The following is a 26,381-nucleotide window of genomic DNA, read 5'->3' as shown; positions in this document are numbered from 1 at the left end:
AAAAATCCTCAGTGAAAGAAGACACACAGAAAAAGCCATGCAGATCATAGTCATCTTGTCACTTTAAATCCACAAAATTTTTTGACAAGAGGGAAAGCCGCAGTGGTGGTCCCAGAAAAAGAAAACTGCATTAGAATGGAGAAAGACATTTGCACAAAGTTTGGGCAGCTGATGCAAGTTGAAGTGGTCTTATGGATAGGATTGTAATGTGGACACCATAACTATCCTCCATTTGGGGGTTATGGGCTGGTCCCCTGGGAAAGCAACCCTGTTTTGGGTAAAACACATTGCATTTTTCGATGTGAATATAGGAAACTTTGTACCTCTATTGAAACTTGAAGTTTTTGAGATTTTACTAGAAATTTTCAGTACAACCATGTAAGTCACATGCCAGAAAATCAGAGATGGCACCAAATATTACAAAAGAGTCCAAGACTTAACCAGACCAAATTCAACTAAAGTAGTGATGCTAATTGCCTCGTAGTAGTCCACATGGTATTAAAAGTCACCGTAGGCAGAGTAGCCACCATGCCTTGGGTGCTGAGGATGGCCCTGATGGAACTGAAACTGTGAGATGTCTAAATTCTAGTTTTTCATGTAACACTGCACCAAAGCATCTGTCAGAACTATAGGGTGAATTCAGGGACTTCCCTGGAAGTCCAGTGGTGAAGATTCTGCACATCCACTGCAGGGGGGTCTGGGTTTGACCATAGGTCAGGGAACTAAGATCCAACATGCTGAGTTGCATGGCCAAAAAAAATAAATCAGTAGAACTGCAAGATCATGTGTGATTCTCTACATTAATAATGAACTACCAGAAAGAGAAATTGAGAAAATAGTCCCTGTCCAATTGCATCCCCCCAAAACTAGAAATTTAACCAAGGACTTGAAAGAGCTGCAAGCTAAAAACTGCAAGACACAGTGCTCAATTAAACTGAACAGATATGAAAAGACATCCCATGCTCATGGGTGACAATACCATTAAAATCTCCATTCTAACCAAAGTAACATACACATTCTTGCAATCACTACCAACATCTCATTGACATATTTCACAGAAACAAAAATAATGTTAACATCCTTGTGGAACCACAAAGGACCCAGAAGAGCCAAAGTGACCCTGAGAAAGGAGAACAGGCTGGCAGCACCTCCATCTCTGACTTCAATCTGCATTAGGCACCTAAAGGCACCACAAGACGTGTGGAATTGTATCAGAAACAGGCAGAGATACCAGAGAGCCCAGAAATAAATCTACAGGTTCACAGTAATCAATTTACAAGAAAGGAGCTAAGAACATACATCCAGGAAAGGACAGTCCCCTCAATAAGCCATGCTGGGAAAAATGGACACCACACAACAAGGAACAACACTGGACACCATTCTGTACCACAGACAAAAACTGACTAAAAACCCACAACTTTCCACATCAAGCCCTAACTGTCCTGGGTCCTCTGAAGATAGACACTCAGCAACAGCCATACACAGAAAGCTTCTTCCCACTTTTCCTCACCTTTTCCTTCAGCGGCACCACCTCCCTGCAGGTCCTGAGGAAACCAGGCTCGTGTCAAACTGAACTGAACCCCACAATGTCCCAAAGCCAAAGCCCTAATGGGTCCTGAGGGGCCAGACTCCCATCACCCTGGATTGAACCCCAAAATGTATCAAAGCTGAAAACCCAATGGGTCCCAAGAAGACCAGACTCCCATCAGCTTAAGCTGAACCCCACAATGTCCCAAAGCTGAAGCCCCAGTGGGTCCTCAGTGGCCAGACTCCCAACTCCCTGAACTGAACCCCACAATGTCCCAAAGCTGAAATCCCAGTGGGTCCTGAAAAGACCAGACTCCTGTCAGCCTGAACTGAACCCCACAAAGTCCCAGAGCTGAAGCACCAGCAGGTTCTGAGGAGACCAGACTCCCATCAGCCTGAACTAACCCCACAATGTCCCAAAGCCAAAGTCATAATGGGTCCTGAGGGGCCAGACTCCTGTCAGCTTGAACTGAACACCACAATGTCCCAAAGCTGAAGCCCCACTGGGTCCTCAATGGCCAGATTCCCATATCCCTCAACTGAACCCCATAAAGTCCCAGAGCTGAAGCACCAGCAGGTCCTGAGGAGACCAGACACCCACTCAGCCTGAACTAACCCCACAATGTCCCAAAGCCAAAACACCAGTGTGTCCTGAGGAGACCCATCTCCTGTCAGCCTGAAGTGAACCCCACAATGTCCCAAAGCCAAAACCTGAGCAGGTCCTGAGGAGACCAGACTTCTTGTCTTCCTGAACTGAATCCCACAGCGTCCCAAATCTGAAATCCCAGTGGGTTCTGAGGAGACCAGACTCCTGTCAGCAGCCACACGCAGCCAAGTACTCAGTCAGAGCTGGATTTCCGCTTGGGGTGGGGGTGGGTCAGGGAGGCGGGCTCCTCGCTCCCTGCTAGCCAATGAGAACTGCAGGTCAAGCTTCCCTCACTCGCGCAGGCACAGCTAAGTGGAGACTCCGCCCCTCAGGGCAGTTCTGCTAGGTTCATTAAACTATGAAAATTCAAACTGAAATATTGCCAATATCCAAAACTTCTCCAAAATAGTTAAAGAATAATTAACTCGAAACTGTATAGAATGAAATGTAGTCACCAAATTCACTCAAATTTATTAACAGATATTTAAATTTTGAAACTATCAAAATTGTGGACATAAACTTAGAAAATATACATGCCCCTGGGTTTGGCCTGTATATCATGAGCTTTGAGTTTTAACACACAAGCTGTCAGTCCACAAAAGAAAATTATTGTGGACTTTATAGAAATAAAGATGCCTATTCTGAAAGAACTCATTCAGAAAATCAAAATACAAGCACAAACTGGCAGAAAAATATTTGAAAAATTCATATCTGTTACAAGATTTGGACACAAAATAGACAAAGACCTCTTGAACAACCTTATAAACAATAAGTAAAGATCTAAACAGACACCCAGCCAAACAAAGTTATACAGATAGTATAAAACAGAAACACGCTCAACATATACACCATTAGGGAATTAAAAATTAATGTCATGAGCTATCACACTATACAGTTGAAGCTTGGAGTCTCCCACAGCCCAAAACCCTTAATGAACATGCCTGTAAAGTTAACGTGTTAGTCACTTACTTCTGTCTGACTCTTTGCAACCCCATGGACCACCAGCCTCCTCTGTCCATGGGATTCTCCAGGCAAGAATACGAGAGTGGACTGCCATGCCCTCCTCTGGGGATCTTCCCCACTTAGGGATTGAACCCGGGTCTTCTGCTATGGGCAGACTGTTTACTGTCTGAGCCACCATGAAAGCCTGAACACGGCTGTACCCATAGATTAAAGCTTCCCCAACTTTGCAGTTTAGAGAGATACTGCTCTGGAAAGCTGTGTGGTGTTCTCCATGGTTCTGCAAGTAATACACTTTTCCTTCCCATCAGCTTTGGCCGGGTTGTATCTTCTGACTCAACACCCACCAAGAGGTAAACTCACTTTCCTGGTAACATTTCTCTGTCCGGACTCGCAACCACCACTTGATACTAATTTTACAGTCAGTTGTTTTGCTTCCAATACATGGAAATCACGTTATTTTTCTGTGAGCAAATCTAGCTAAGGGCCAGAAACAGTGTCCCTAATTTTACCTTGTGAAGCCAGTAGGTGTCAAGCAAACTCAGCTCTGTGGCTCCATCCAGTTCGATGCCTCGTTTTACAGAAAACACGTGCAAGGCTTTGAGGTTTTCTTTATACCTCATTTCTGAAGGCTTTTAATACCTACAATAAATATATAAATGACTCATCAGTGCCACTTCTACTTTGAGGTTTAAAATCCTCCAAGTTTTTTCTAACATACTTACTCCATGCCTTGCATTTAAATCTTTGACCATACGTTGTTTATCCTGTGTCTCATCAGAATTTAATTACACAATTTTCCCCTGAATAATGCAGTACTCATCACATAGAGTTCTTACCAAAACTGGATTTGGCAAGGTAGGGCACAGGTGGGCCTAGGAGAAAGTCCGGGAGCACGACTACACTCTGGTGGAGCCGAGATTCTAGTTGAGGGCACTGGAAGGAAACATCCAGCCTGAGGACAACCCGCTCACTTGATGATCCAGGCCTAAGAGGCCATGCCTGAAAACAAGCAAAGAAAACAGCCAAGATGCGCCTGTGCACTGGAGCTACTTGACAGACACGCCCTCAGAGCAGCCAATCCCTGAGCGGTGGGGCGGGGCCTCCATCGCGCTCCGCACCCTCCCAGCGCCTATTGGCCAGACTGCCTTGGTCGCTAGGCCGATTGGTCGCTCGTGCCTGACAGGGTACTGGCGGGCTGCTGGCCCTTCACTTCGCCTCAGCGCGGGAGGACTGGACGTCCCCGAGCTACTAGCGCACCCCAGGCCGGGTTGGGCAGCGTCGCAGGACAGCGGCGAGACTGACGAGAACGCACCCTGCACAACCCTCATAAACCCTTACCTGACGACTTCAAATTCCAGGGTGAGAGGCCCCAAATCACGTCAGCTTTGAGGAACCTGAGTCCTAATCTGAAGGAAGCTAGCGTCTCGTCAGCTTCAGGGACTCCAAGTCCCTTCACCCACAGAAACACCGAATCCCCTGGTGCTGCAACCCTCAAATACCTAGAGTAACCCCAGTTCCCCTCAGCCTGAGGCACCCTAAAAATAGCACCCGCAGAGACACCAAATTTCCTTAACCTCGGAGACCCTGAATACCTCAGCCTGGGAGCTCTTAAAGCTCTTCATCCTCAAGACCCCAATTGTCCTGCCTGTTGGAGACCTAAAGCGCCTTAGTAAGAAACCCCTGATTTCCTCAGCCTGAAAGATGCCAAGTTCTCTCGCCCTGCACATTCTACATCAGCCAAAAGATCCCAGGTCCCCTCTGCCTGAGAACCCCAGTTCCTTCAGCCCGTGGGACCCAGATCTCCTCAAGCCAATTGACCTGTTCCTTAGATATAGAATCCACGTTATGCCCAGATTTTTCTGAGTCCCCAGGCGGAGATCCTCAAAACCTTTCTTGGAGAAATAATTCCTCTCCTGCACTGGAACAGAGCCCTGATTTCAGCCTGACCCCAGTCCAGCACTTAGGGGCTTCCAGGTCTCCTCAGGAATCCCTCTGTCACCCACAGAAATCTCCCTCCCAGTGCCTTTCCTTGGAGGGGCTGAATTGTAGGGGATCCAAAGAAACCAAATCTAGTTCACATTAGGCTGGTCTGTCATAGCTAGTCAGGATCCCTCCATCCCACCAATACCCTCACCCCGACTTACCCCTCACCTTCCTTCCCTGGACACTCCACCCAAAGAAGACACACCAGGCTCTGGACAGTGGTCTGGGCTATCTCAGCACCTTCTTCTTCCACAGGCACCTTGGCCTTGAGCACTCCAATGGCCATGAGGCCAAACAGGTCTCCAGAGGAGAGCACTGAGGGAGATGCCAAGAGAATAGAGTGGAAGCTCACGGTGAGAGGTGGAGGTGGCAAAGCTGGGCTCTAAGCCAGCTCTATAGGAAGGACATGGCGCTGGTCCCTGAAGCACCACAGACTGCTTGCCTAGGCAGCTGAGTGAACATCTCTGTGACCGTACACAGGATGGGCATGCCGGGTCCTGTCTGAGATGGTGGGGAGGAGTGGGACAAAATAGGACACTAGATCCGTCAACTGCTTTGTGTCCAGGGAGAGTTAGGAAAATGCCCAGTGTTTGTTCAGTTAAGCAGGACACAGTCAGGAAGGAAAGACTTCATCTCTGTCTCACAGAGACCATCCAGTAGCTTCAGGCTACTCCCTGCACAAAAGGTGGAGGAGAAGGCCCAGCTCTAAGGTCTGACTTAGATTAGTAAATCACTGATGAAATCTATTATTTTCCTTAGGCCAAAGATGCTTTCAAAGACATCTCCATATACTTCTCCAAGGAAGAATGGGAAGAGATCGGAGAATGGGAAAAAATCCATTATAGGAATGTGAAAAGGAACTATGAAATGCTGATTGCTATAGGTAACAGGAAGTGCTGGGTGCCTGTGAGCCTGGGAAACATGAAACAGGTCTTCACCCTCAGTGTTCACTTGGCCTGCTCTTAGGTGGCTTCATCTGCTCACAGCTCCCTTTTTTGTGGAGACTAAACTGCAGGAAATGTTTACAGTTCTGTACCAGAGGGAGGTTGACCCTGCAGTGCAGAGCTCACCTCTTGCCTGTTCTAGATTCCCCCAGCCCGTCCTACTGATTTCCGTGACTTTGTGACACTTTCCATTGCTTCTGTGTTTTGTTCCTCCTTCTTAGGACAAATATTTTGCTTCTTTCCAGGTTTCAGAGCCACTCGACCAACTTTCATGCATCACCGCAGGCAGGTCATCAAACCCCAGGTAGATGACACTGAGGATTCTGATGAAGAATGGACACCAAGGCAGCAAGGTGAGGGGCCAGGAGGATTTAGAGGTGTCTTTCTGAAACCAGCCTGGGCTTAGGTCTCAACTACATCTCAGCCATTAGCAAAGAAAACATAATTTTCAGCGTTCCAAAGTGGTTGTGGCTGAATATTGACATCAGCCTGAATGAAGATGAATGTATAAGTTTTCCAGTGTAATTCTCAAAAGTTTTATGTTTAAAATTTATAATTCTTTTTAAAAAGAATTATTTTTGCTAAACATTCTTAGTGAAAGGCAGTTAAAGAAACCTTAGAAATAAATTCACCAAAGAGATTTAATACTAATCTCATAATTGGTTATTGGATTAAATCTCTTAGAAAGGAAATGATTAACATATTATGTCAAGATACATTATTTATGTATGTATATAAAACAACACATGATCTTGTTACCCTAAGGTGAAACTAATTCTTTGTTTTAATTCTGGGAAAGGGTTTGAGAGAACTATTTATTCTCCCTGATCTTTCCCACATTTCACTGACCAGAAACAGCATTAGGCAAATAAAATGAAGTACACTCATTATGAAATAGAAGTGAGCAGCTCACTTCCTCTTCTAACTGCTCAGACAGTTTAGATGAGTTAATATTCTAGATTGGAGAAAACAGTTTAGATAGTTCTATGATTCTCCATCTATGAATTTCTGTTCTCCCAAATTTTTAAAAATTATTTATTTATTTTTGGCTGCACTGGGTCTTTGTTGCTGTGCACAGGCTTTCTCTGGTTGTGGTGAGTGGCTTCTCATTGCAGAGCACATACAGGCTCAGTAGTTTGTGACACACAGGCTTAGTTGCCCCACAGAAAGTGGAATCTTCCTGGACCAGCAATCGAACCTGTGTCCTCTGCATCGGCAGGCAGATTCTCATCCACTGTGCCACCAGGGAAGTCCCTCTGTTCCCTTAGGTTATTAAAACTAGTGAAAGGGACATGAAAACAAACATTTGGTTGTCTGCAAAGGTTTTTACATGAAGAGAGATTCTTCATAGGGAATATATATATGTCACGTTTCACCATACCTCTGCACATCTTAATTTACCTTCTTAACAATTTCTGAGTGTATGGTACACTCTTGCTAACTATGTACACATTAGTGTTAGTGGCCATAGTGTTCATCACTCCATCGTGTCCAACTCTTTGCGTACCCATGGACTGTAGCCTGCCAGGCTCCTCTGTCCATGGGATTCTCCAGGCAAGAATACTGGAGTGGGTTGCCATTTCTTGCTCCAGGTGATCTTCCCAATCCAGGGATCGAAGCTGTGTCTGTTGCATCTCCTGCATTACAGGCAATTCTTTACCACTGAGCCACCGGGGATATGTATACACATTGCTCTACAACAAATCTGTAGAACTTTTCCATCTTGCGTGACTGAAACCCTAACCCACTGAGTAACAATTCTCCAATCCTTCCTCCTCATAGCCCTTGGCAACCACGATTATATTTTCTGTTTTCATGGATTTGATTAATTTAGATACCTCATAGAAGTGGAATCAGGCAATATTTGTCTTTTTTGGATTGGTTCATTTCACTTAGCATATCATCAAGACCCATCCCTGATGTAGCATAGGACAGAATTCTTTTTTAAGGCTTAAAAACATTCCATTGTGTGCATGTGTATGTAACAGATATAAGATATATCTTATATATAATTTTTATCTGTTTATCCACCAAAGAGCATTTAGATTGCTTCCACATCTTGCCAACTGGGAATAATGCTGCAATGACCATAGATGTGCACACTATTTATTCAAGATCTTGCTTTCAATTTTGTATGGAAATATACTCTTGAGTTGGATTGCTAGATCATACAGCTGAGGAAACTCCATACTGTTTTCTATAAAGCTTGCAACATTTTACATTTCCAACAATAGTGTATAAGGGTTCCAATTTCTCCATATCCTTACCAAACTTGCTATTATCTTCTTATTCATATTGCTTATCAAAGAAGGTTTCAATTTGTATTTCCCTATTAATTAGTAATATTCATCATCTTTTCATATGTTTGTTGGCCATTTGTGTATCTTCTTTGGAGAAATGTCTATTGAATTCCTTTTTCCACTGTGTTAGTCAGTTCAGACTGCCATAGCAAAACAGATTGCATTCCTTAAACCACAGAAATTTGTTTTCTTACAATGCTGGAGCATGGAAGTTTGATATCAGGGTGTCATCATGGTCAGTCAGGTTCTCTTCCTGACTTACAGGTAGGCTTCATATTGGTGTATGCTTATTAACCCCTTATCAGATACATATTTTACAAACATTTTCTACTGTCCTGTAGGTGGCCTTTTCAACTCTGTTCACTGTGTCGTTTGCTGCACAGAGGTTTTAAGATTAATGCAATCTCATTTGTCTATTTTTACTTTGTTACTAATACTTATGCGCTTGGTACCATATCTAAGAAATCATTGCTGATTCAGTGTCGTGAAGCTTCACCTTTGTTTTCCTCTAAGAGTCTTATCAAGTCTTGCATTTAGGTCTTTAATCCATCCTGAGTTGATTTTTCTTCATGATGTAAGATCTTCGTTATTTTGCATATGGATATTTTGTTTCCCCAGCACCATTCCTTATAGAGATTAAACTTTCCCCATTGTCTTGACACTCTTGATGAAGATCATTAGACCATGTATACAGGAGTGTATTTCTGTTTATTTCTGGCTGTCTATTCTGTTCCATTGATTGGCATGTCTGTCTTTATGCCAACGGGCTTCCTCAGTGGCTCAGCAGGTGAAGAATCTGCCTTCAATGCAGGAGACACAGAAGATGCAGGTTCAATCCATGTGTTAAGAAGATCCCCTGGAGAAGGAAATGGCAACCCCATCCAGTATTCTTGCCTGTGAAATCCCCTGGACAGAGGAGCCTGGTGGGCTACAGTCCAAAAGGTCACAAAGAGTCAAGACGACTCAGTGACTAAGCACACACTTTATGCCAAAACTACACTCTTTTGGTTCCTGTACCTTTGTAATATGTTCTGAAATCAGAGACCTCCAGCTTTGCTGTTGTTTCTAAGATTGTTTTGCCTATTTGGGGTCCTCTGAGATTTGGTATTAACTGTAGGATGGATTTTCTGTATCAGAAAAAAATTCCATTGGGATTTTAATAGGAATTGCATTGAATCTTTAAATTGCTTTGGGTAGTATGAACAGCTTAATAATATTAAGTCTCCAAATCCATAAACATGAGACGCCTTTCTATTTACTTACGTCAGATTCCTTTCAGCAATACTTTGTAGTTTTCAATGTATAAGTCTTTCATCTCCTTAAGTTTACTCCCAATTATTTCATTATTTTTGATGCTATTATAAATAAGATTATTGGGACTTCTCTGGGGGTCCAGAGGCTAAGACTCCACACTCCCAATGCAGAGAAATTGGGTTCAGTCCCTGGTCAGGGAACTAGATCCCACATGCCGCAACAAAGACCTGGCACAAATAAATAAATAAAAATAAATTATTTTTAATTTAAATTCAGATCTTGACTATAGCTTTAAAAAAATAAAAAATAATTAGGATTGTTTTATTATTTTCCTTTTTGGAATGGTCATTGTTAATGAATGGAAAGATATTTGAATGCTGATTTTGTACCGTGCAACTTTCTGCACAGGTTTTTTTTGTGTGTGGGTGGAATTTTAAAGATTTTTCTGTACATAAAGTCATGTCCTCTGTGAACAGACATAATTTTACTTCTTTCTTTCCAAATGGAAGCCTTTTGTTTCCTTTTCTAACCTAATGCCCTGGCTAGGACTTCTAACATTATGGTGAATAGAAGTGTTGAGAATGGGCACCCTTGCCTCTTTATGGATCTTAGAGAAGTTTTCAGCTTTTCACTGATGACTATGATGTTAGAGGTAGACTTTTCATATATGACATTTATTATATTGAAGTCACTTCCTTCTGTTTCTACTTTGTTGAGTACCTTTGTCATGAAAGGCTAGTAAATTTATTAGATACTTTATGGGCATCAGATGAGGCACAGATGAAGTTTCATATTTCTTTTTAATTCTAAGGAAATTATGTAATGCTCCCAGTGGAAGCATAGGAGTTGATGATACAGAAATCATTTCCAATTCCTCCTTTGATAATCCTTGTCCTTGTCACTCTCTGGCTCAGAATTATGTGTCCTTAATTAGAATGCCCAGAGTTTGGAAATATTTACCAACCAAAACACTGATTCTCATCATTTTTTAGGTATACCTTCTTCGATGGCCTTCAGAGTGGAGCACAGTAAACACCAGAAGGTGAGTATTTCCCAAATCCTGTTGCAAAAATATCCTCCTCATGGATCCAGTCACAGGTGAGAATAGGAGAAAACACAGAGATCCTGGAGACGGCTGCCTTCCTGTCCTGGATTTTTAGCACACTGTCTGATACCATCACCACCTTTATAGTTAGTAAGAACAACAACCATAGTATCCTGTTCTATTGTTACATTATTTTCACAATATTTCAGACTTTAAGCATTTTATGTGAATAAACTTACTTAAACCTTAAAAAAATCCTACAGTACCTATAAGTAGGTATATAAGTATCACCATTATAGATCACAAAACTGAGGTAAAAAAAAAAAAAAAATGATTGACTATATCCCCGAGATCACAGTATCACTGGTAGTGCAGTCTAATCAAAAGCACTTTTCTAAACTCCTTACAAAATGATTAAAGCTTCCATAGTTCTATGAAGTTTATTCATACATCTTTATATCATTCATCTGAGAGATGTTTTCAACCTCAGTCCTTTTGTGCTATGCTAGGGAGGGATATGCTAAGACATCTGATTAAGAGAAGCTTAAGGACATGTTGGGCAGTTTTTAGAGCAGATGGCCCAGAAGCTTAAGGACGTGCTGGGCAGTTTGTAGAGTGGATGGTCCAGGATGAAGAAGCTTAAGGACATGCTGGGCAGTGTGTAAAGTGGACAGTCCAGGATGAAGAAGGCGACAGGATCCCTACCTCAGAGCCTCCCACTCCAATAAGAGGAAGCAACTCGCAACCCTGACAAGCCTCAGGTTTATGACTGAAAAGCAACAAATAAGAAACTAGCTGAAGGACTTCACATAGATTACCCACTTTTGAGTAGAAACCCATCATCCGGGCATCATTTCAAATGCTCATTCTTGCAGGAGGGAGTAACAACTCCTTCCTCTGAGCTCTAATTCGGCAACTCTCCTGTTTGGAATCATGTGTTTAGCCTAACCCTGTGTTGTGAGCTTTGAGAGCCTAGCCCATACCCATTAATTCTCAAAAGTCCAGGCCCAGCTCACGGGGCCTGAGGGCCCCGTGAATATTTTGTGAATGAGTGACTCCACATTTAAACATTCATCTAGGAGTAGGAAGGTCAAATAGTGCTGAAGATAGTATCTGTGAGCTAGACTTCAAATATGCATGCAGTTGAAGGGATAAATTGATGGCAGGGATGTACACTCACATTCATACTATATTAAATAGCTCACACAACAATTTGTTGAAATGTTATTAAATTTCATGTCCACTGTAACATTTAGAATTAGCATGTATACCAATTTATGGATCAGGAAACTGAGGAAAACCAGCTAGTCATACAGCCTTGTTCTAGCAGAATTGATGAGACCAGCTACTTTAATTCCAAACATTGTCGCTAAGAGGACATGGCAACCTGCAACTTTCATCTCATTTTCTTTATTGTCTAAATGTGTTTCTGCTGATTTTTTATTGTCTAAATGTGTTCTGTCTTTTCTCTTCTCAATCTCACTGTTTTGTCACCTTATTTTCCAGATGTGTTTTGTCCCCTCTGTAATTTTCTATACTTCCTCGTCCATCAAAGGACCACTAATTAACAGAAAACCCCCTGGATTTCTCTATGAGCCCTTACCCTCTTCTTTCCCTGGCCTCCAGCTATTATCCCTGCCTTGCTCTCACTTTTATGCAGAAAGTTGCAGGGAAAGAACCTTAAGATATGAATTCTAGTTTTGATTTATTACCCACTTAGGTCCTTATTTTACACTCCAGTGTTCAGACCACACCTCCACCAGGTATTTCCAAGAATTGTCAAAGTATTAACTAAAGTAATGCATGTGAAAACACTTCATAAAGTCCTAAAGAACTAAAAAAAAATGCATGTTGTCTTTTACTCACATGGAAGAGAATGTCCAGGGCACCATTAAGTAAGGAATCTAGTTTGAAGGAATTGCCCGGAGCAGCAAAATTGCTGAAGACAAGTGGCTCCAAGCAGGCTCAGAAACCAGTGCCCCATCACAGAAAAGCAAGGACCCCTGGACAGCACCCCAGACAAAACGTCGGTAAGAGAAATTTTGGGGAGTTCCTCTAATTAGTTCCTCTAATCCCTGTAGAAAAACAAATAAGTATGGTCTAGGTGTGTGGCATGGACTTTGGGTAGGCGGGGGTTTAAGCTGGACTGATCTGAGACATGAAGTTAGCACTGGGGCCTTGGGAAAATCTTATACATTTTCTGAGGTCCTGATTGCTATCTGTAAAGTAAAGATACGGATACATAATTCATACAGTGCTTGCAAGCCTTACATTAAATGTAAAAGTCTGACACCTACAAGTAGTTCAATAAATCCAACTGTGATAAGAGGAACCATGCTTTGTTAGTGTTTATGCCCAGACCTCTGCTCAATGCCTTACTTGTCATGTGCCCTTAACATATATTTTCTGAGTAGATGTGTTGGTGAACTATTTCCTAAGTAAGAAGGTTGTGAAGTTAAACCTACTAACGGGAAGTGCAGGAAGCTATCACTGAACTGGGCATCTGTGGTCAGTGTGGAGCCTCAGTCTCCTGAACCAGTAGTCAAAGAGAAACGAAAAAAAGTATAGAGAAGGGACTTCCTGGGAGTTAAGTGGTTAAGACTCCGCACTTCCACTACAGGAGGAGTGGGTTCCATTCCTAGTCTGGGAACTAACATCCCACAAGCCATGCAGTGTGGCCAAGAAATAAATAATGTAATATTAAAACATAAAATTACAAAAGTAAAAGTTTGAAAAATACATGTAAGAAAGTTTTAACAAAGAGTATAGATGGACAGGTAGGAGATCTCACACTTTTTGATAAAACAGGGACTAATTCTCCAGACCCCATCAGCCTTGCTTGGCTTCTGTTCTCAATCTTAGAACTCAGAAGAAAGGAGACTGGAGTGAAGAGGTACAGTCTACGAGAAAGAAAGGGCCAGGTGTACCAAGAGGTCAGCGAGCCCCAGGATGATGACTACCTCTGTGAGTGACCCCGCTGGCCCACTCACGGAGAAGGGGCTACAAGGTCTTGGTCCACTAACCTCACCTCACCATTTGGTCCCCCAGCCATCCCCTTCCTCTATGACTTGGGGTGCAGGATCGAGGCCAAATGCCATGAATGCCCCAGTTCTTTCTGAAGGTCGTTACGACCAGCAACTTCACTATACCTCCTCTTATCCCTGTTCTCACCTCCACATTGTGAGGAGTGTCAGAACTTCTTCATCGACAGCTGTGCTGCCCACGGGCCCCCAACCTTTGTAAAGGACTGTGCAGTGGAAAAGGGGCATGCCAATCGCTCAGCCTTCACTCTGCCCCCTGGGTTAAGCATCAGACTGTCGGGCATCCCTGACGCTGGGCTTGGAGTGTGGAACGAGGCGTCCGATCTGCTGCTGGGCCTGCACTTTGGCCCCTATGAGGGCCAGATCACAGATGGTGAAGAGGCCACCAATAGTGGATATGCCTGGCTGGTGAGAAGCACCCGTTTCCCTGTCCTCTGGCCTCTAATTGCTTCTATGTGGTGGGGGGTACTTCATGTCTACATGCGAGGACGCAGATGGTGATAACACGGTCAGCAATGACACAGTCAGCCCTGTGTACTGTGTGCCCTGGGCGTGAACACAGGACTTCCATCTAAAGGTCAGAGGAGAAGTGGGACCACAGTGTACAGATACTCAGGACCTCTATCCAAAGGTCAGAGGAGAGGTGGGACCACAGTGTACAGACACTCAGGACCTCTATCTAAAGATCAGAGGAGAGGTGGGAACACCTTGGTACACACTCACAGGACTTCTATCTAAAGGTCAGAGGAGAGGTGGGAACACAGTGTACACACACAGAGGACTTCCATCTAAAGGTCAGAGGAGAGGTGGGAGCACAGTGTACAGACACACAGGACCTCTATCTAAAGATCAGAGGAGAGGTGGGAACACCTTGGTACACACTCACAGGACCTCTATCTAAAGGTCAGAGGAGAGGTGAGAACACCGTGTACACACACAGAGGACTTCCATCTAAAGATCAGAGGAGAGGTGGGAACACCTTGGTACACACTCACAGGACCTCTATCTAAAGGTCAGAGGAGAGGTGAGAACACAGTGTACACACACAGAGGACTTCCATCTAAAGGTCAGAGGAGAGGTGGGAGCACAGTGTACAGACACTCAGGACCTCTATCTAAAGGTCAGAGGAGAGGTGGGAACACTGTGGTACAGGCACACAGAAGTGACTCCTCCCTTGTGGAGCCCTTGCCTTCAATGTACCAAGAGACTCAGACTTGGAATGATGAGTAAGGAGCTAACGGTGTGGTCCGACTGGCAGTTGAATCCATGCAGGCTGAAAAGCACCAATGACTACAGAGGGAAATAGCTCTTCTCTTGCTTCCTACCAATAAAAAAGAAAAGAAAGAGGAAAGCTTGTAACTCTTTTTCTGACACTCAGATCACCAAAGGGAGAAACTGCTACAAGTATGTGGATGGAAAGGACACGTCTTGGGCCAACTGGATGAGGTGAGTGCAGTGAGTCTGCAGTGTGTAGACATTGATACTCCCTCAATCCCATGCCCCTTTCCTTCTCAAACCAGCTCCCTCAACAGCTTTCACATCTTCTTTCCTCTCTTCCCTCCATATCATGCTCTTTCATTTCAAAAGACACTAGAAAGAAGGAAATAAAAATATGGCATGTGCCATCAAGATAGAAGTCTACATGCTGAACAAAACTGGTGAACTTGAAAACAACTTGAGGAGTCTAGATTCACCAGAGACACTTTAACTCACTTAATGGACACTTACCAGGCATTTATGTTTCAGTTTAGACAGTGAACTTCATTACTGAAGCAGATCACACAACCCATGTCCTTTTGGAGAACATACTGCAAACAGACATTAGCCTATTGATTTTAGGAACAATAACCTTATTTTTTCTATCTTTGAGAAACTACACAGCGCCAGGATAACCTAATACAGGAGATCTTGACTCTACGTGGGCAACAACCTCCTCAGGCTTGGTTCCAGTGAGAAGTGGGCCCTGAGACCTCAGAAGGAATGGGGAGCAGGATGGCCCTGAGCAGGGCCATTCTCTGAGGGCCTCTCCTTTCATCAGGGCAGGCAGACAGTGAACAAACAATTACTGTTCCGTGTCTCAAGCTATATCAGAGCTCTCTCTAATTTTCTGTGGGAGGGGGTGGGCAAGCGAATAGGACACTGGATACACGTGGGGAGATGGGAGAAAGCCTCGGGAGAGAAGGCAGGCTGGGGTGAGTGCTGAGGGCTGCGTGCTAGCCAAGGAGCACCAAGTCCTGTGGATGAAAGAGAAATTAATTCAGAGTTTAGAGGAGCTGGAGGTCACCAGCCTCATGGACAGTCCAGGTGGAGATGAGTCTGGAACTGGGCTCTGGAAAATGGCTAATTAGGTAAGGAGAGAAAAGCATGGGAATTCACATGGCCTGGTCGAAGGTGTGAACAGAAGGTCCACATGAGGGGCAGCCTCAGAGGCAGAAGGCAAGGAGCTGGGCATGGTTGGAGAGTGGAGGGCACTCATCACGAGGTTTCTTTCCCTTTCCTGGCCTCAACCCCAGGTATGTGAACTGTGCCCAGGACGACGAGGAGCAGAACCTGGTGGCCTTCCAGTGTCACGGGCAGATCTTCTACCGAACCTGCCAGGTGATCAGGCCAGGCTGTGAGCTGCGGGTCTGGTATGGGGACGGGTATGGCCAGGACCTTGGCATCAAGTGGAACATCAGGGGGAAGAGTGAGCTTGCGACTGGGAGAGGTGAGTGTCACCCCTCTTCCAGCACCCCACCCCATCCTGGGAGCCTCCATAGTCCAATTTCGAAGCAGAGTACAATCCAGTCCAAAGTCAGTTGAGTTGCAATTAAAATGCCTCAGAATTTGATTCTTTTCATATGATTGTTAGGAAAAAATTTTATATTAAAAATGTTAGTTCTAATTTTTAATATTTCATGCAAAATAATATGTAACATCACCTTCTGCTGAAAGGCTTAGAGCAAAAAGAGACTTTTGTATCACCTACCACTTCTCTGCCCTTTACTGTTTCTTCCTCATTTCCTCCCATTTCTAAGCGACACATGTACAGTGATGTGCATTCTGTTACTGTTCCAGTTTGTTGTCATGTGAGCTCATACTCTGTGCCAGATGGGGCTCCACGCACCGAAACAGACAGGACCACTGCCCTGGGGCAGCAGGGGCTTCATACCAGACAGGGGCTGGTGCTCTGAGGAAAACCAGCGCAGGGAACGTGCCTCGGGTCAGCATGAGCAGAGGGTGGGGTGTGGTGCGGGATGGTGCAGCAGGGTCTCTGCAGAGATAACACCTGCGGGGAAGGATTCCAGGCAGGGGAGCAGCCAGTGCCACAGCTCCAGGGCCGGGACGAGAGGCCATGCCAGGGGTCGTGGGAGGAAGCATAGAGGGAGAGGAAGGAGGCTGGATGGGACACGGAAGCCTCAGGGCCTTGTCCACATGCAGGCCCCAGGGGTCTTCCTGGATGACACAGAACAACCGTGAGGCTTTCAGCTGCAAGCAGCATGTTCTCTGTTCTGTGACGATGCTTTGGTTCATTTTTGGGAAGAGACAGCAGCGGGGAGTCCCTTCAGAGGTCAGTTCATTGCCAGACATGAGGGGAGAGTGGGCTGGCTAAAGATGTTGGGAGTGAGGGTGTGAAGAGTCTGGCTGGAGATGTATTTTTAAACAGGGCTTCCTAGTGCATGTTAAATGGGCTAAGCCTGAATGAAATAAATCGTGTATGAACACTGAGGAGGCTTTAGAAAGGACATGCCTTTATTTTCTGATTTATGGGAAACTGAGAGAGGAGCAATTTGTGAACCAATTGGGGCAGCAGGAGCCAGAGACCTGTAGTCAGTGGGACCTGGGCCGCTTGGTCTCATCCAGTCTCAAACCCACTTCCTGCAGAGATTGGCACAAAGGCTGCTCTTTGAACAAGGAGTCACAAAGTCAGCTTTACTCACACCTGCTCTAACCACCCCCTGTGCTGCCTCCCATATGCAGAGAGCTCCAGGCCAGGCGCCCCTAACTTAATAGACCTTTTTCCCTCACAGGGAGCCATTTAGGAGAATCCATTTAAGTCATCAACTCTTATCTCTCAGTAGGGTAAAACACCTGTGGCCACTGTGACGTGACTTTTCCGATAGTTTAACGCAAGGAAAGTCCCTGCAGATCCATCTCTATCAGGAGAGACACTGCCTCTGATGCTGCTAGAAGGTCCCTATCTGGGTGATATGTAGAAAAGGCCCTTGACACCAGCTTCCTGGATTTCTGTAGATGTAGAGAATAAGAGTGGAATGGAAAAGTGGACTATAAAGACACACTCGATGGGAGACAAATCGTGCACTGTCAACACTTAGATGATTAGTGGGGAGGGCCTGACCATGGCAAACCAGCTACCTGACCAAAAGCTTCCTCTTTCAGCAGAACCAAAGCCCAAGATCCACCCATGTGCCTCCTGCTCTCTGGCCTTCTCCAGTCAGAAATTCCTCAGCCAACACTTCCAACGCAGTCACCCCTCTCAGACCCTCTTGAGACCATCTGAAAGAGACATCCTCCAACCAGAGGATCCCTGCCCAGGCAATCAAAATCAGCGATATTCCGATCCACACAGCCCAAGCGACAAACCTGAGGGTCGGGAGGCCAAGGACAGGCCCCAACAATTGCTGAAAAGCATAAGGCTGAAAAGGATTTCAAGGGCCTCTTCCTACTCACCCGAAGGACAAATGGGGGATTCTGGGGTGCATGAGAGAATGAAAAACGAGCCCAGCACAAGCCAGAAAATGAATCCAGAGGACACAGGCACATTGCTCATGGGGGCAGGGGTCTCAAGGATTATGAGTCACGTACAGAGAGTGTGGGCAAGGCTCTAAGGACAGGCCAAGTCTCACCACACACGAGAGGACACACACAGGGGAGAAGCCCTATGTTTGTGGGGAGTGTGGGCGAAGCTTCCATCATGGGTCAGTCCTCATCAGACACCAGAGGACACACACAGGGGAGAAGCCCTATGTTTGCGGGGAGTGTGGGCAAAGCTTCCATCACGGGTCAAATTTCATCACACACCAGAGGACACACACAGGGGAGAAGCCTTATGTTTGTGGGGAGTGTGGGCGAAGCTTCAGTAAGAACTTCAACCTCATCACACACCAGAGGACACACACAGGGGAGAAGCCCTATGTTTGCAGGGAGGGTGAGCGAAGCTTCCGTCAGAAGTCAGCCCTCATCAGACACCAGAAGACACACACAGAGGAGAAGCCCTATGTTTGCAGGGAGTGTGGGCAAAGTTTCAGTCAGAAGTCAGATTTCATCACACACCAGAGGACACACACAGGGGAGAAGCCGTATGTTTGTGCGGAGTGTGGGCAAAGCTTCCGTCAGAAGTCAGATTTCATCAGACACCAGAGGACACACACAGGGGAGAAGCCCTATGTTTGTGGGGAGTGTGGGCGAAGCTTCCATCAGAAGTCAGCCCTCATCATACACCAGAGGACACACACAGGGGAGAAGTCCTATGTTTGTGGGGAGTGTGGGCGAAGCTTCCATCAGAAGTCAGCCCTCATCATACACCAGAGGACACACACAGGGGAGAAGCCCTATGTTTGTGGGGAGTGTGGGCGAAGCTTCAGTGATAAGTCAAATCTCATATCACACCAGAGGACACACACAGGGGAGAAGCCCTACATTTGCAGGGAGTGTGGGCAAAGCTTCATTCAGAAATCCGTCCTCATAAGACACCAGAGGACACACACAGGGGAGAAGCCCTATGTTTGCAGGGAGTGTGGGCGAAGCTTCAGTCGGAAATCCGTCCTCATCAGACACCAGAGGACACACACAGGGGAGAAGACCTACGTTTGCAGGGAGTGTGGGCAAAGCTTCAGTCAGAAGTCCCTCCTCATCACACACCAGAGGACACACACAGGGGAGAAGCCCTATGTTTGCGGGAGTGTGAGTGAGTCATGACCAACAAACCACATTTTAGCCACAAGAGGATTACTGCAGCCACCCCATGCCTCAGCTCTAAGGGGGCCTCAGAGGAGGTCTGTGACCCGTTACTGTCCCCAAGAGTATGAGGAGAGACTTCCCAGGTGGTCCAGGGGTCAAGACTCCAATGCAGAGACTCACGTTCAATACCTGATTGGGGAACTAGCTCCCACAGGCTGCAACTAAGAGACAGCACAGCCGAATAAATAAATATATAATAAATATTTTAAAGAAAGAGTGTGGTAAGCACACACTTACTTTGTTAAATAGACCTTCCACTTTCATGACAGGAGAGGAGGTAGATAAACAGCAGAGGGTTTCTTAAGTGTTCTGGAGATGTTCGTGCCAATTGCCTTCATGGGTTTTATACTCCTCTTCTAATAAATTTTGTCTCCAAACAAATCTGAAGCCCAGACTATGCACCCATTCCACCCTTATTACTGACAGCAGTGGGGTCCAGTGGTAGATGAACCCTTCAGAAGGCATAATTCTGGAGCCAACTCAGTTAGGTCACTGGACAGTCAGTTCCTGAGTCCAGGGAGAGGAATCTAGGGTTTGAGACAGACTCACTGGGGAAAGCAATTCCCCGGCCTCCTGGGAAGTGTGGCTTCTCCTCCTTATAGACCTCGACTGTCCTTTGGCCTCTCCTGGTGGCCCTCTAGTTCCCTCTGACTTCTGTAGCCTCAAAGGTGAATGCCACGTGCACATGTGTGTGTGTGCGTGCATGCCTGGCTCAGCATGGGCTATCTGGTCTTTGCCGCTCCCTCAGGGTCATCACAGCATCTGGACTCCAGATTCGACCACAGAGGTCCAGTTCTCAGCCCTGCCCTCAGCAGCTGCATGAGCTGGGGCAAGACGCTTAAGTTCTCTGTGTCTCTATTCTCATCTGTGATACGGGGTGGGAGCACCAGCATTTTGGTCTGATGCGTAAGCACAGGCGGAATCTGGCAGAGGCTGGCTGAGAACGCAAACCCCACCATTGCTGTCTTTTGTGCTTTTTTCTTCAATCTTTTTTTATTTTTTAATAGAAGGATAATTGCTTTACAGAATTTGTTTTCTGCATGTCCTCCAGCCCCCACACCTTCCAGGTCTTCAGAGCCAGATCAGGAAGGGGCTGTTTAGGCACTGGGCTGCCCTGATGAGGGGGTGTGAGGTCAGGGGTGCTAAGGGAGGGCGACCTCCCTTCCCACCCGAGCCGTTCCTGCTGAGTTGGGCAGCCCCACGGCCCCTCCACAGGCAGGAAGTGCCCACAGTCGTCACCCCTGCCGAGAACAGAGCCTGGAGCCGTGTTTGCAGGAAATCCCTGTCCGGCCCCAATCCCACCCCCACACGGAGGGTCCTTGAAGCCCACACCACGGCTTCTCTATGCATGGGCCTGGTACTTGTGCCCGTGCACTCTGGTCAACGCTGTCACGACCTTGAAATTGTTAACCATGGAAAAGTTCATCCTTACACTTCCCTTTCATGAGTGAAGTCTGATGGGCCCCGGGGTGCGCTGTGAGCAGAGCAGATGCACACACAGCACGGGTCCCGGGGTGACCAGGCTGCACGAGGGGACAAGGTGGACACAAAGCCCCCCCACCCCCCACCCTGTGTGAGTGAAGGTGGTGACCGCCCCAGGAAGCCACGCTTGCTCAGACCCGGGAACCGAGCTCCAACACAGAGTCGGGGCAATGGGGTTCTTAAGGTCGACCACACCCTCCCCTCTGTGAATGACCTCTGCCCTGGCCTGATCCTTCCAGAAGGGGTTCAGGAGGCTGGAGTCCACCCGGCCACCAGAAGACAACAAGGGGAGAGTGGGCCACGGGGCGGGGTGCGGAGTATGCAAACTCCAGGACTTGGGCAATGGCCCTCAGTTCCCTCCATGTGCCAGGCTTGTGAAGCGTCTCTACATGAATCATGTCAGTAATAACCACCCACTATTATTTTCCTGTTTCTGTCATGCTTTCTTAAAGGAACGTGCTTGTCTGTGGCTTGGTTTCCCTACAGGAAGGGAAGACACGTAAACTCCCCATCTTCTGTGGCTTCAGGCCGGGGCCACGGGAGGGAGAGTTAGTGGTGGTGCAGGCAGAGGGGCTTCAGCTGAAAAACAGTGGGGACCCAGAAACCTGCAGGGGCTTCTCACCTGTACCTCCCACCAGAGCTGGGCCTGGAATCCCCTGGAAGGCTGAGCAGGTCAAAGCTTCTCCCTCCCCTCCCCTCTGCTCCCCTCCCCTCAAAAAGCTGACTCCTGGGGCCAGCCCACAACACCCCCAAATCCCCTATCACCCACAGCCCCACACAGGCCCTCCCTCACAGAAGTGGGATGACCTGGATGGTGGCACAGATGGTATGTGACCCCAGAGCTGGGGGTCTCAGTTGACCTTGAGCAAGGAGGCTGGTGCTTTACACAGCCTCCCAGCCCAGGGAGCTGCCAGCGGCCACAAGCCATGATCTGAAGCGGAGCTGGGAGATGGGGAGTGGGGATGCAAGCTGTCTGAGGTCCTATCCTGTCCCCATGACAGCGGTCAGGCCCCACCTGACCTGACACTGGGACTGCCCTGCACGGGCACACAAGACACCAGCAGTCACGGGATGGACAGCCAGCTGCCTCCGCTGCACTCTCTACCCTGACCACAGCGGCCCCACGGCTGTACCAGCCCCACCTGCGCGCGGCTCTGCTTGACTGCCAGGGCTCAGGGGCCCTGGGTTAGTCGGTGAGGGCAGAGCTCCAGAGGCCAAGCCTGTCTTCAGCCGCCAGGCCCCCCCTGGTCGCCAGACTCATGAGCCCAACTGGTGTCTGAAGCCTTTGGGAGAATGACACCACAGACCCTGACCTCAGAGCTCAGACTCCTGAAAACTTACTAAACAGATTATTTTTAGTCTTTTTTTGAAGTGGGATGTTGTCAGGAAGGGGGAAGGGGAATGACTTCCCTCGTGGTGCTGTGGTTAAGAATCCACGTGCCAATGCAGGAGACACGGGTTCAATCCCTGATCTGGGAAGACCCCACGTGCCGTGGAGCAACTAAGTCCATTCACAACTACTGCAGCCCAAGAGCCTAGAGCCCGTGCTTCCCAACCAGAGCAGCCACCACAGGGAGAAGTTCAGCACAGAAACGAGAGAGCAGTCCCCACACCCTACAACTAGAGAAAAGCCTGCACATCAGCGAGGACCCAGCACAGCCAAAAATAAATAAATAATCTTTTTTAAAGTAGGAGGTTGCAGCATTCCCTGCTGGTCCAGAGGCTAAGACTCTGAGCTCCCAACACAGGGGGCCACGTTCAATCCCTGGTCAGGGCACTAGATCCCACATGCTGCAATTGAAGGCCCTGCATGCCACAGCTAAGACCCAGTGCAGCCGATTAAATGAATACTTAAAGATAGGAGTCTGTTCATCTGTCATCAAGAGAAAACTGCAACATTTTAGAGAAAGAAAAAAAAAAACACACACACACAAATATCTTATTTTGCAAGTTCTCATGGTTGATTGCAAAAAATTTCTCATAATATTCAGCTGTTTAAAAAAAAGAAATTTAGAAAATACAGAAACTAGAACCCACCCATAAATGTGTAGGGAACACCAATTACTGCAGCATCTGGCCACCACACACAGGAATACATGTGCATCTTTTTCTTCTACAAAAGCTTTCAGCCTCTACCGCGCTCCCCACCAGCCTCTGCTCTGCTCACCAAGAAGACTGCGCTTTGGCCTCCTGACCAGCGGGTTTCTGTTGAACTCAGGGAGGCGGAGGAGCAGGGCTGTGTGGCTGGGGGCATCTTCTGGCCCTCAGTGAGGAGAGAAGCACGAGTGCTCTGCCTCTGGGCCCAGTAACTGCAGGGGCCTCAGGGAAGCCTCCCGGGAAGAAGCCTCTAAAATGCCTTCCCTGCAGTCTCCACAGTTACAGCAAGCCCCAAGTCTCAGGATTTGGCTGTGAGTTAACAAATCCTCTCTTGTTGGACGGAAAAGTGTTTCCACAGAGAATCTGCCCAGATCTTGGCCTAGTTTGGTTCTCTTGGGCGTGAAGTGTTTCCACAGAGGATATCTCTGGATCTCAGCCTCTGTTGGTACAGATTGAATAGACAGTACATTCAGGGCTCAGGGAAGTTAGTTCTCAAGCTCCCTGGGTTTAGGGCTACAGTGCTTCCTCACCTCCACCCCTTCCAGGGTCATGGAGCCTTCTCTTCCAGAGGAAGGTGTTTGGCAACATCAGCCACAAAGACACATACTAAAGAGGAGAAAGGCCACGGCAGGCAGGGCTGGGTGTTCCTGGGTGAGCAGAGGGGCCTTGGACACCCCATGCTGGACCCCCTGCCCCAGCAGCTTCTCCTCCTTCTCGCTGGGCATGCAGCTTTCACCTGCTGTGTGCCTGCCAGTGATGGGCTCCCAAGGCACAAAGCTGGGGTTGGCGATGGGGGAGCTGGATGCCGGGGAACCTGAGACCCTGCAGCAGGTCAGTGCACTGTGGACGCGGGCTGGCCTCACTGAATTGTTAAGCCCTGTGCATTCAGGACAACCTCTCTGGACCCCAGGTGGAGGTACTGCTGCCCCCAGTGCCCACCTGGGTCTCAGGAGGTGGAAGAGAGACCGGGTTGTCCTTCCCACCTCCTACCCAGAGAATGACAAAGGCCAGTTCCCAAAAGTGGGAGCAGGGTTGGCAGAGTGAGTCTTGGGTCTCACAGGGTCCCTGTGAAGAAGGGTTTACTGCTGCCTGGATCCCTCTTGGCTGGTTCTCCTTCTGTGTTGTCTTCACATCAAATCACAAGGACGAGGCAGTCCAGGTGCCCACAGCATCACTCGCCCAGGTGCTGACAACCCTCCTTATTTATTATGGGCAGGGAGACAGGGTGGCTGGTGTGACGCTCCCCTGGACCAGAGAAGAGACCCCCTAGGCTGTGTCTCTTCTACTCTTGAGACACAGGTGGGCACTGGGGGCAGAGCACCTCCACCTGGGGTCTGGAGAGGGTGTCCTGAATGGACAGGGCCTAACTGTCCAGTGTGGCTTCAGGGGGTATGGGCAAGAGGGGGTACTAACTCCTTTTTAAATATTTCAGACAACCACTCACTTCCTTTTGGTTTTTGGTTTCAGATCTTTTTTATATGATCCATTTTCAGAGTCTTTATTGAATTTGTTACAATATTGCTTCCATTTTACGTTTTGATTTTTTTATTGCAAGGCATGTGGGATTGTTACCAAGTCCAAGCTCACTCTGCTTTCCTCACAACAGGCCAATAAATCAGAGGCAAGGTGCTGAGGCAAGGAATACGACTTTACTTGGAAAGTCAGCAGACTGAGAAGATGGCAGACTAACATCTTGAGGAAACCATCTTGTCAGGGTCTGGATGCCAGTGTCTTTCATAGAACACAGAGCTGGGAGGTGAGGAAATAAAGTAAAAAGGCCATTAATCTGCCAAACATCTCCTGGAATGGCCAGCCTCGGAGGGAGATGTGTTACTTTCTCCCTTCCTGTAGCCATCCACAGGTGGACAGGTCCTGGACAAAGGCAGAGGGGTGGGGTTTCCTGAGGCAGGCCATTATGTATGGACAGTATCCCTGTAGCAAACAGACCAACAGGAAGCAAAAGTTAAAGTAAAACATTCAACATGGAGTCAGATTTTGTTTTTTCCTCTAACAATTCCCCAGTGTCAGTGTCCATTCCACAATCTTATGGGAAAGGGAGTGATGATTGTTCTAACTGCTCCACTAGTTGCATCCTTTGGAGAGTGCCCACCACTGGTGCCAGTGTTCTGAATGTTGAGATTTGTCTTTTGCTGTTCTTTGGAAAGTCTCTACTTCATATGTATAGACATAAAAATATTTATAATCTAGGTGTTGAGAGTTATGTTTTATTCAGTAAGAATCTTTTAGGATTTCAAAACCAGGAGGCAGCATCTAAAGTTAAGGAATTTAACACTTCTCTGTGTGTGGGAAGATGCACCAGCCATCTCACTGTAATCATCCCCTTTGGTACACACCTTACCACCTGGGACCAGCATCCTGTCTTCTCCTTTCTGACTTTCCTCAGGGACCACTGTGGGAAGTGGCTGCAGTCTGATGGCTGCTAGAGAGCAGGCATTCTTCTCCTTCTCAAGTTTCTTCAAGGGCTCACCAGGAGAAGTGGCTGCAGCCTGATGGCTTCTAGAGGGAAGGTATTCTCCTTCCTGCGTTTCCTCAGGGCTCACAGTGGGGAGTGGCTGCACTTTGATGACTGGTGGAAAGCAGGTATTCTTCTCCTCCCTGAGTTTCCTCAGGGTTCACCATTAGAAGTGGCTTCAGTTTGATGACTTCTAGAGAGTAGGAGGGGGAACCTGGGCCCCCATTGAGATCATTTCAGCAGAGAGAGCAAGCACGTCCTGTGACTCCAGACAACCTTCCAACGTTCGGGGCTCAGCCTTCAGCCTGCAGGATCCACAGCCATCAGCTCAGCCACCATGCTCTGCACTATGTAGCCCTGAAACCTACACTGCAGGAGGCCCTCTAAATGTGGCGTCCTGTCCAGCAAACTCTCGGTCACACCCTCCAAGCCTGACCCAGGCCCAGCTCTGCTGAGAGGGTCTCACTGGGGACCCAGGTTCCCCCTCCTGCTCTCCCACATTCCATACCTGAGTGGGGAGAAGGCAGGGGCTGGGGGCACAGTGCCTCCAAGCAGGTAAGGCAGACGTTCTCCCATCACCCCTTGAGGTCCATCCCTGGGAGCACAGTCTAATGTCACTTTTAGCAGCAGAGGACATGTGTCCCCAGATCCAGCACACTCTCTAG

The 26,381-nt window shown here is 47.2% G+C and overlaps 1 pseudogene; it reads left to right on the top strand.

Annotated features, from left to right (window-relative positions):
- Window positions 1-5,403: 5,403 nt before the first annotated feature.
- On the top strand, window positions 5,404-20,487 carry LOC133045613 (histone-lysine N-methyltransferase PRDM9-like; annotated as a pseudogene).
- The last annotated feature ends 5,894 nt before the right edge of the window (window positions 20,488-26,381 follow it).

Source organism: Dama dama, chromosome 24 (assembly GCF_033118175.1).
Source record: "Dama dama isolate Ldn47 chromosome 24, ASM3311817v1, whole genome shotgun sequence".
In the NCBI taxonomy this organism is placed as follows: Eukaryota; Metazoa; Chordata; class Mammalia; order Artiodactyla; family Cervidae; genus Dama; species Dama dama.
The sequence above is the reverse complement of the archived record's forward strand: the minus strand, read 5'-3'. Positions and strand labels throughout refer to the sequence as shown.